The 12425-nt window shown below is 38.0% G+C and overlaps 2 non-coding genes across 2 annotated transcripts; both read right to left on the bottom strand.

Moving 5' to 3' along the window:
* Positions 1-81: 81 nt before the first annotated feature.
* Positions 82-261, bottom strand: LOC122320444. Its single transcript, XR_006245682.1, has one exon. It is a non-coding gene; the product is annotated as a 5.8S ribosomal RNA (ribosomal RNA).
* A 600-nt stretch (positions 262-861) lies between these two features.
* On the bottom strand, positions 862-2858 carry LOC122320451. The gene has a single exon (XR_006245689.1). It is a non-coding gene; the product is annotated as a small subunit ribosomal RNA (ribosomal RNA).
* Positions 2859-12425: the final 9567 nt, after the last annotated feature.

Consider the following 12425-nt stretch of genomic DNA (forward strand, 5'->3'; position numbering starts at 1 on the left):
TAAAATTTTTATCCAATAATATACCATATGCTTAGAAATTTGATTACCAAATTTCTAAACAACTTAATTAGCATAGTCTTACAACCCTCAACCATATGTAGTCCAAGCAGCACTAAAAAATTAATTAAAGTACCATAACAGCATGGACTGCGATATGCGTTCAAAATGTCGATGTTCATGTGTCCTGCAGTTCACACGATGACGCACAGTTTGCTGCGTTCTTCATCGACCCATGAGCCGAGTGATCCACCGCTTAGAGTTTTTATATTTATTATTTCAATTTGTCAAATATGAATTTATTGAAAGAAATTAAAAATACACCATTTTACTGGCATATATCAATTCCTTCAATAAATCTTTTTTTTTATACCTAAAACGAAATGCTGCGAAATGTCTTAGTTTTATATAAACAATATTATACCATTTATTACTTGGATAATTTACAATTTCATATAATTTTAATGTGATATAATATTGCGTTTTTTATATAAAACATTAACCTGAAGTAAACCAGGTACAACATTCAACATTTTAGGTTGTTGCATTAGCCAATGTATGCCCATAACTATGATGAACAATACATATTCGCAACGCGTGTATATTATGGTCCATATACACGCAAGTTTCATATTATAATATATAAACATAAATTTGTGAATATATTATAATACAATTTAATTTGCTTGATTATTATTCTTGTTTGCTTGATTTTATTTATAAAAAAATTTAATCCAAATTTTCATTGAACTTCTTTTTTTATAAATATATAATTGTTTGGCAATTTTATCTTGTTATATTATAAAAATATATTTTATAATTAAAACAAGTTATTGTTGTTTACGGTAAAGATATTATATACAATAATGATCCTTCCGCAGGTTCACCTACGGAAACCTTGTTACGACTTTTACTTCCTCTAAATAATCAAGTTCGGTCAACTTTTGCGAAACAACCGTAACACGCAAGGCGTCACAGTGATCACGTCCGGAGACCTCACTAAATAATTCAATCGGTAGTAGCGACGGGCGGTGTGTACAAAGGGCAGGGACGTAATCAATGCGAGTTAATGACTCACACTTACTGGGAATTCCAAGTTCATGTGAACAGTTTCAGTTCACAATCCCAAGCATGAAAGTGGTTCAGCGGTTTACCCGGACCTCTCGGTCTAGGAAATACACGTTGATACTTTCATTGTAGCGCGCGTGCAGCCCAGGACATCTAAGGGCATCACAGACCTGTTATTGCTCAATCTCATTATTGCTAGACGCAATTTGTCCATTTAAGAAGCTAGTGTCCTTATAATGGGACAAACCAACAGGTACGGCTCCACTTACATAAACACATTCAAACACAATAAACATTTTACTGCCCACCATGAATGAAGGCTATATAAGCTTCAACACCATAATCCTGAAGATATCTATTTAATATATTTGAGTCTCGTTCGTTATCGGAATTAACCAGACAAATCACTCCACGAACTAAGAACGGCCATGCACCACCACCCATAGATTCGAGAAAGAGCTATCAATCTGTCTTACACACTTATGTTCGGACCTGGTAAGTTTTCCCGTGTTGAGTCAAATTAAGCCGCAGGCTCCACTCCTGGTGGTGCCCTTCCGTCAATTCCTTTAAGTTTCAGCTTTGCAACCATACTTCCCCCGGAGCCCAAAAGCTTTGGTTTCCCGGGAAGCGACTGAGAGAGCCATAAAAGTAGCTACACCCAATTGCTAGCTGGCATCGTTTATGGTTAGAACTAGGGCGGTATCTGATCGCCTTCGAACCTCTAACTTTCGTTCTTGATTAATGAAAACATCTTTGGCAAATGCTTTCGCTTAAGTTAGTCTTACGACGGTCCAAGAATTTCACCTCTCGCGTCGTAATACTAATGCCCCCAAACTGCTTCTATTAATCATTACCTCTTGATCTGAAAACCAATGAAAGCAGAACAGAGGTCTTATTTCATTATCCCATGCACAGAATATTCAGGCATTTGAAGCCTGCTTTAAGCACTCTAATTTGTTCAAAGTAATTGTACCGGCCCACAATAACACTCGTTTAAGAGCACTAATGCAGGTTTTTAAATAGGAGGAACATATGAAAAAATACAAGTACTTAATCACATATAAGAACTCCACCGGTAATACGCTTACATACATAAAGGTATAGTACTAACCACAAATGTAAGTTGTACTACCCGTATGAAGCACAAGTTCAACTACGAACGTTTTAACCGCAACAACTTTAATATACGCTATTGGAGCTGGAATTACCGCGGCTGCTGGCACCAGACTTGCCCTCCAATTGGTCCTTGTTAAAGGATTTAAAGTGTACTCATTCCAATTACAGGGCCTCGGATATGAGTCCTGTATTGTTATTTTTCGTCACTACCTCCCCGAGCTGGGAGTGGGTAATTTACGCGCCTGCTGCCTTCCTTAGATGTGGTAGCCGTTTCTCAGGCTCCCTCTCCGGAATCGAACCCTGATTCCCCGTTACCCGTTGCAACCATGGTAGTCCTAGATACTACCATCAAAAGTTGATAGGGCAGACATTTGAAAGATCTGTCGTCGGTACATGACCATACGATCTGCATGTTATCTAGAGTTCAACCAATATAACGATCTTGCGATCGCTTGGTTTTAGCCTAATAAAAGCACATGTCCCATAAAGGTTCATGTTTTAATTGCATGTATTAGCTCTAGAATTACCACAGTTATCCAAGTAACTGTTAACGATCTAAGGAACCATAACTGATATAATGAGCCTTTTGCGGTTTCACTTTTAATTCGTGTGTACTTAGACATGCATGGCTTAATCTTTGAGACAAGCATATAACTACTGGCAGGATCAACCAGAATAATGTTTTTCTTTACATATTTCATTCATATTTTCGAATAGAAATAATGCAATATAAATATTATAGATCTATTATTTTAATATTCTATTTTTTGAATTTGATTACGGCCAAAACTTGTATAGCATTCGTAATCCTTCTTTTATGTTTTGTTTTATACTTGTTTCGCCACTAATATAACAAGTTTTAGATGTTATAAGAATTATTCATTACATCATATATATAAATATACGTATGTATGTATAATTTTATAACATAATTTTTATTTAATATATATTTGCTACTATAATTTTATTATATGTACAATATTTTATTCTAAAATATCATTTTATTTCAACATACATAATTATTTATGTATCCACACATTTGCAATTTTTGTTTAATCAATATAAATATTGAATTAAATCATTTGTATTTTGATGTTAAATTTAAAATTTAACATTTTTCCATATAACTCTCGAATGATATATAATATAAAACCGAGCGCATATGAAAAATAAGTATTTATTTAATAATAATATTATTAAAAAATATTATTATTTTATTTGAACTCACTATACCGGCAAACGATATAGTGCGTCCGATTTTAAGGCAGGTACTAATTTAATATACATTATATTAGCCTGCCACCAAAAATTAACGATAATAATTGGAAACCAATTGTTATTATATATATACATATATAACCTTGGCGCACGTTTCAACGTTATTATCTTGAGTTTTAATAATATTAGTCCGCTCAGCCAAGTCTCGTATTCAAAAAGAATAAAGAAACAAATTTATACGGATAATATTATAATATATATTGTCAACATTGACTAAATCATATTATATACATAGATTTATATCAATTCTAGATGGACATCCACTGACCATCCTATAGTAGTTTTTTGCATCGATGTCTTGAAATCGGGCATTTTCAATTGGGCTTGCCACCCACCCTACAGTTATTCTCCTATAATAACTTAAGAGAATATTGAATTCAGTACTTTTTATATACATATGAATTACTTCTTCATATAATTTATATTTATGCTGATTTTCATATGTATATGGTAAATTTATTTATATTATTGACAAAATCATATGCATATCATATGTTTTGAACAATACTTGGGTCGGCAACCACTGCCTACCTATAATAGTTTTTGAACACCCTATCTAGATATCGGGTGTTTTCTGTACTAGATGAGCCCACACTGTGGCTTTCTCTTAATTTACTTAAGAGTTTATAGGTATATTTCATACTTTTTTATATACATATGATATATTTCTTAATATAATTGATATTTATGCTGATTTTCATATGTATATGGTAAATTTATTTATATTATTGACAAAATCATATGCATATCATATGTTTTGAACAATACTTGGGTCGGCAACCACTGCCTACCTATAATAGTTTTTGAACACCCTATCTAGATATCGGGTGTTTTCTGTACTAGATGAGCCCACACTGTGGCTTTCTCTTAATTTACTTAAGAGTTTATAGGTATATTTCATACTTTTTTATATACATATGATATATTTCTTAATATAATTGATATTTATGCTGATTTTCATATGTATATGGTTAATTTATTAATATTATTGACAAAATCATATGCATATCATATGTTTTGAACAATACTTGGGTCGGCAACCACTGCCTACCTATAATAGTTTTTGAACACCCTATCTAGATATCGGGTGTTTTCTGTACTAGATGAGCCCACACTGTGGCTTTCTCTTAATTTACTTAAGAGTTTATAGGTATATTTCATACTTTTTTATATACATATGATATATTTCTTAATATAATTGATATTTATGTTGATTTTCATATGTATATGGTTAATTTATTAATATTATTGACAAAATCATATGCATATCATATGTTTTGAACAATACTTGGGTCGGCAACCACTGCCTACCTATAATAGTTTTTGAACACCCTATCTAGATATCGGGTGTTTTCTGTACTAGATGAGCCCACACTGTGGCTTTCTCTTAATTTACTTAAGAGTTTATAGGTATATTTCATACTTTTTTATATACATATGATATATTTCTTAATATAATTGATATTTATGTTGATTTTCATATGTATATGGTTAATTTATTAATATTATTGACAAAATCATATGCATATCATATGTTTTGAACAATACTTGGGTCGGCAACCACTGCCTACCTATAATAGTTTTTGAACACCCTATCTAGATATCGGGTGTTTTCAGTACTAGATGAGCCCACACTGTGGCTTTTTCTCAATTTACTTAAGAGTTTATAGGTATATTTCATACTTTTTTATATACATATGTTATATTTCTTAATATAATTGATATTTATGCTGATTTTCATATGTATATGGTTAATTTATTAATATTATTGACAAAATCATATGCATATCATATGTTTTGAACAATACTTGGGTCGGCAACCACTGCCTACCTATAATAGTTTTTGAACACCCTATCTAGATATCGGGTGTTTTCAGTACTAGATGAGCCCACACTGTGGCTTTCTCTTAATTTACTTAAGAGTTTATAGGTATATTTCATACTTTTTTATATACATATGATATATTTCTTAATATAATTGATATTTATGCTGATTTTCATATGTATATGATTAATTTATTAATATTATTGACAAAATCATATGCATATCATATGTTTTAAACAATACTTGAGTCGGCAACCACTTATAGGTAGGTTTATAGGTATATTTCATACTTTTTTATATACATATGATATATATTTCTTCATATAATTGATATTCATACTGATTTTCATATGTATATGGTAAATTTATTTATATTATTGATATCATATATATATATATATATATATCGGATATCATAATTTCATATATTTTGAAGAATACTTTGATCGGCAAAACTGCCTTGCCTACCTATAATGATTTTTAATGGAAAAAAAGTGTTTAGTGTGAGCACCAGCCGCGTTGGTTTAATTTAATTTTATCCCAGTAGCAATTCTTCGGGACAGTAGGAATTTGATTAATTTATTGATGAACATTACTAATTGATTAACAAGGCATTGAACTACACTTTAAAAGTTACAGTTACTCCCGCCATTCAATTGTGTATTTTAAAAAATCTTTTGTTAGTCAGGGTGACTTATATCGTAATAATAAATTAATTACCTATTTTAATAATATTATATCATAGTATAATATTATATGAACGATTCCGCAAATAATATGTATTATTTATAGATATATTAAATATAGGTTTTTTTTTTATTCATTACCGGTCACCAATCATCTATATGGCTATACATTCATTAACTATTATTATTAATGTGACGAGACTCTTGGTTACCGTAAAGAGGTTTATATATAGTTATCTCAAACATTACTTTGTTTCTTTTACTTTGACATGATCTTATATGCGTCACTAATAATATGACGGGACATTTGGCTACCGTAAAAGTGGATTCATAGTTAATCTCAAACATTACTTTGTTTCTTTTACTTTGACATGATCTTATATGCGTCACTAATAATATGACGGAATATTTGGCTACGGTAAAAGTGGATTCATAGTTAATCTCAAACATTACTTTGTTTCTTTTACTTTGACATGATCTTATATGCGTCACTAATAATATGACGGGACATTTGGCTACCGTAAAAGTGGATTCATAGTTAATCTCAAACATTACTTTGTTTCTTTTACTTTGACATGATCTTATATGCGTCACTAATAATATGACGGAACATTTGGCTACCGTAAAAGTGGATTCATAGTTAATCTCAAACATTACTTTGTTTCTTTTACTTTGACATGATCTTATATGCGTCACTAATAATATGACGGAACATTTGGCTACGGTAAAAGTGGATTCATAGTTAATCTCAAACATTACTTTGTTTCTTTTACTTTGACATGATCTTATATGCGTCACTAATAATATGACGGGACATTTGGCTACCGTAAAAGTGGATTCATAGTTAATCTCAAACATTACTTTGTTTCTTTTACTTTGACATGATCTTATATGCGTCACTAATAATATGACGGAATATTTGGCTACGGTAAAAGTGGATTCATAGTTAATCTCAAACATTACTTTGTTTCTTTTACTTTGACATGATCTTATATGCGTCACTAATAATATGACGGGACATTTGGCTACCGTAAAAGTGGATTCATAGTTAATCTCAAACATTACTTTGTTTCTTTTACTTTGACATGATCTTATATGCGTCACTAATAATATGACGGGACATTTGGCTACCGTAAAAGTGGATTCATAGTTAATCTCAAACATTACTTTGTTTCTTTTACTTTGACATGATCTTATATGCGTCACTAATAATATGACGGAACATTTGGCTACCGTAAAAGTGGATTCATAGTTAATCTCAAACATTACTTTGTTTCTTTTACTTTGACATGATCTTATATGCGTCACTAATAATATGACGGAACATTTGGCTACCGTAAAAGTGGATTCATAGTTAATCTCAAACATTACTTTGTTTCTTTTACTTTGACATGATCTTATATGCGTCACTAATAATATGACGGAACATTTGGCTACCGTAAAAGTGGATTCATAGTTAATCTCAAACATTACTTTGTTTCTTTTACTTTGACATGATCTTATATGCGTCACTAATATGACGGAACATTTGGCTACCGTAAAAGTGGATTCATAGTTAATCTCAAACATTACTTTGTTTCTTTTACTTTGACATGATCTTATATGCGTCACTAATAATATGACGGAATATTTGGCTACGGTAAAAGTGGATTCATAGTTAATCTCAAACATTACTTTGTTTCTTTTACTTTGACATGATCTTATATGCGTCACTAATAATATGACGGGACATTTGGCTACCGTAAAAGTGGATTCATAGTTAATCTCAAACATTACTTTGTTTCTTTTACTTTGACATGATCTTATATGCGTCACTAATAATATGACGGAACATTTGGCTACCGTAAAAGTGGATTCATAGTTAATCTCAAACATTACTTTGTTTCTTTTACTTTGACATGATCTTATATGCGTCACTAATAATATGACGGAACATTTGGCTACCGTAAAAGTGGATTCATAGTTAATCTCAAACATTACTTTGTTTCTTTTACTTTGACATGATCTTATATGCGTCACTAATAATATGACGGGACATTTGGCTACCGTAAAAGTGGATTCATAGTTAATCTCAAACATTACTTTGTTTCTTTTACTTTGACATGATCTTATATGCGTCACTAATAATATGACGAGTACTTTTTGGCTACCTTTTTCTTTGGATTCCCCAAAAATCCAAAATTATAATTATCAAAATAAATTTAATAATTATAATATTCTTTCCATTTCGTTATTTTATTAAATATCGAATCATCAAGCAAAGGATAAGCTTCAGTGGATCGCAGTATGGCAGCTGCTCAACCACTTACAACACCTTGCCTGTTACAAAAGTCGTTTACAATTGATTCTAGGCTTTGTCATTGTATTAAATAATGTTTTTATATGTAACTAGCGCGGCATCAGGTGATCGAAGATCCTCCCAATTTACTATGTTACAAATTACATTGGCATCACATCCATTGTCGTTTATAAAATGAATTATAAACTTTAAATGGTTTAGAAGCCATACAATGCAAATTGCCCCTTATTTATCATTGCAGTCCAGCACGGATACGACCTTAGAGGCGTTCAGGCATAATCCAACGGACGTAGCGTCATACCACTGTTCGCTCGAACAAGTATTGTGCCATTGGTCCGTACCTGCGGTTCCTCTCGTACTACGCAGGAATGCTGTCGCAACAACGTTTTGTCATTAGTAGGGTAAAACTAACCTGTCTCACGACGGTCTAAACCCAGCTCACGTTCCCTTGCATGGGTGAACAATCCAACGCTTGGTGAATTTTGCTTCACAATGATAGGAAGAGCCGACATCGAAGGATCAAAAAGCGACGTCGCTATGAACGCTTGGCCGCCACAAGCCAGTTATCCCTATGGTAACTTTTCTGACACCTCTTGTTAAAAACTCTTTAAACCAAAAGGATCGATAGGCCGAGCTTTTGCTGTCCCTGTGTGTACTGAACACCGAGATCAAGTCAGCATTTGCCCTTTTGCTCTATGTGTGGTTTCTGTCCGCACTGAGCTGGCCTTGGGACACCTCCGTTATTATTTGAGAGATGTACCGCCCCAGTCAAACTCCCTACCTGGCAATGTCCTTGAATTGGATCATACCTGAGTAATTGGAGTTATACCAAATTTTCAAATCAAAAATACATAAATGCATCGTTTTATTAAAGAATTTGTTTGCGATTATATAACAAACTCGTGATACTTTGATCAAGAAGCTTGCATCAAAACCCAATACCATAAGATATAATAAATATATCCGTATAATGGCTAGGAAATGATACACGTTCCATTTAATCAAGTAAGTAAGGAAACAATAAGAGTAGTGGTATTTCATTGGCGATATCAAACCGAAGCCTAATATCTCCCACTTATTCTACACCTCTTATGTCTCCTTACACTGCCAGATTAGAGTCAAGCTCAAAAGGGTCTTCTTTCCCCGCTAATTATTCCAAGCCCGTTCCCTTGGCTGTGGTTTCGCTAGATAGTAGATAGGGACAGGTGGTGTGGATCGGATCCCTCCGAGTTTTATTTAACGTGGCGTGTTCCACATTGAAGGGAGTACAGCCACGACACTCTTATATACCCATGTATATAGTGCATGTGTCTAGATTAAGCGCCAGACCAACGCCCCAAAATAGAAGCTACAGCTATGTACGTAGCAACTATCCCGGTAGCAATTCGAGTGTGTGCTTGTCGGGCAAACACTCCCCCTTGCTGAGGAGCGAGATCTATCTAAAATCTCTTCTGATCTTAGGGTCACAGCACCCGAGTCGTATATACGCAACTCTTCGTCGAACTTGAAAGTTCTACCCGCGATATAGGTATCAACCACAGCCACCACGATACTCCCACAAGGGGGCCGACCTCAATGAGCAGCCTTGGAAGGCACTGCTCAACCCGTGGTACCGAAATGCAGGGTTCGGTGGACCCTCCCTTTTGGCTCCGACAAGCCCGGATAGAGTGCCCATGCCATATTAGTCGCCTCCTACGACAAGCAATGGTGGGCTGTGGCAGTATTCTTCTCCGCTAACCACACGGCGTGAGCAAAAAAGGAACTATGAGTTCCTCCCTCTCCTGGTGAAAACTTCCTCAGCAAACTCCTTCAGCCTCCGAGTCCTGTCCTCGTCCTCCAGAATCCGTCCAAATGTCCAGGTTTCGCCAACGCGCTGCACACCAAGTCCATTGAGGTCGCGCAAATCTGCATAGTGGGGGCAAGCACAAAGGATGTGCTCCCAATCCTCGTTAGGATCGCCACATGAGCATGCGGCGGTATCGCTAAGAGCTCTGCTATGCAGAAATGCGTTCAACGACCCGTGCCCTGTAAGCAGGAATCCCATGCGCATCGAAAACCCAAAATTGGGATTTCGATGGACGAGGCTGACATTGGGGATGAAATTGTGGGTCACCCGTCCTGGGGAGTCCACATCATCCCATCTGTCCTGCCAATCACGCAATAGACACTCGTCAATCCGCTCCATTCTCTGCTTCCAGCTTAGACCTGAAAGGTCTTCGCCGTAGAGCCAGTCGTATTCCTCCAACGGGTATCCACGCTTCAGCTTGAACTTAACAGCAATTTTCATTGCTGCTAAGTCAAGCGGGGGAGCTCCAGCAAGAACCTGCAGTGCCAGGGAAGACACTGTTCGGCATACCGGAAGACTTCCTAGTAGGATCAGCCTTTGGCAGGCAATAAGTCGCCTCCTGGCCACTATTTGCCTCGTCGTACTGACATACCATACCGAGGCACCAAAGAGCACACAGGGTGCTAAGAGTCCGGCATATATGGTCCGCTTGGCTCGAGGACTGAGGCCCCAGTCGGCTCGAAGCACACGCGCCAATGCTCCAACAACTCCCGTGATCCGCATTCTGAGCGAGGTGATGTGCACCATGAAGCTCATGCGCTCACTGACTTTGATGCCAAGGTACCGGCAGCTGCGGACATACGGCAAGCTTGCTCCCGCAAATCTTACCAATGGCGTACGCGCCATGTTGCCCTTCAGCAGCATAACCACCGTCTTGCTGGTGGAAACGGTTACACCAATTTCTGCTCCCCACGTTTCAACAATGGACATTAGTTGCGCTCCTTTTTCTTCAAGCGCGAGTCGGGAGTTTCCCTCGATGAGAAGAAGCAGGTCATCCGCGTACGCGCTGAGTGCGCAGTACGGCTCAAGGCGCTGTAGCAGTACATCCATCAGTAGATCCCAAATAAATGGGCCACTGATTGACCCCTGCGGGCAACCTCTAGTGACTGGTACGTCCACGGTACCAACACTGCTTCGGATCACTGCTCTTCGGCCGGAGAAGAAGCTTCGCCACAAGCTCATTTCCCGGCATCCCAACTCGGCCAATCGGCGCAGTGCAGCGCACCATTCGACGTTGTCGAAAGCTCCTTTGAAGTCCACGAAAAGTCCAAGCACGTATCGCGCCGTGCTGGCGGCGACACTGCTCTTTACGTGTCTCCAAGCTTCCTCCACACATCGTCCTCGGCGAAATCCAAACTGCCATCTGCAGCCTTCCGGAAGAACTTCTCTAACGCGATTCACCATGATTCCCTCAAGCACCTTGCCGAAAACGGGCAGCAGACAGATTCCCCTGTACGAGGATGGCTCGCACTTGTCCTTGTCGGGTCCCTTGAGTAGCGCCACTACGCGTGGACACTTCCACTCGCTGGGAAAGTACCCCGACCGGATACACCGGGAAAATAGCCTCGTGAGGTATTGAGGTATGGCGCGCCAGACCGCCTTGCAGATCGTGCCGTTGATGCCGTCCATGCCAGGCGAGCGTCTGCTCTTCAACCTGGCGACACAAGCGTCAACCTCGAATTCATCGAGCGCCGGTGGGACTGTCTCCGCGTAGGCAATCGGTGCATCTGACTCCGCAACTGGGAAAAAGTTACGGAGGAGCACTCGCGCACAGTCACCCCAATCGGTGACCAGCTCGCCGTTTACGCGAAGACACCCAATCTCCGAGCGTTTGTTACGACCGCGGCAAATCTTGTAGACGCGCCCCCATGGATCGTCTGCGTTCTCTCCCACGAAGTTTCTCCAGCTGTCCTCCTTCGCCTTCAGAATGAGCTTCTTGTAGCCGGCTGAGGCGATCCTCAGTTCGACCACAAGCAGCTCAGTCCTTTCGACGTCGCCCCGTCGGCGGGCGTCCTGGAGCCTGCGCCGAAGTCTTCTGACTTCGCGGCGCGCAGAGCTGAGGTCGGCGGTCCACCAACGTGCTCTCCTCCTAGGCGATCTCGGCGTCTTCCTACCCAGCGCAAGGTCGCACGCCTCGTGCACCACTTGCCGCAGGGCAGAAACTTGCTGGTCCAACGGCGATTCAGAGAAGTCTTCCGAAAGTCCGGCTGCCCGGCTCACCAATTCCTCTTCGAACAATCGCCAGCGAGCAGTGGAGAAGTTCCAGGACGGCACAGGAGCTATGCTCTCAACTGCGCGCGTGGTAGTTGG

This window comes from Drosophila ficusphila, unplaced genomic scaffold (genome assembly GCF_018152265.1).
Source record: "Drosophila ficusphila isolate 14025-0441.05 unplaced genomic scaffold, ASM1815226v1 contig_543, whole genome shotgun sequence".
Lineage (NCBI taxonomy): Eukaryota > Metazoa > Arthropoda > Insecta > Diptera > Drosophilidae > Drosophila > Drosophila ficusphila.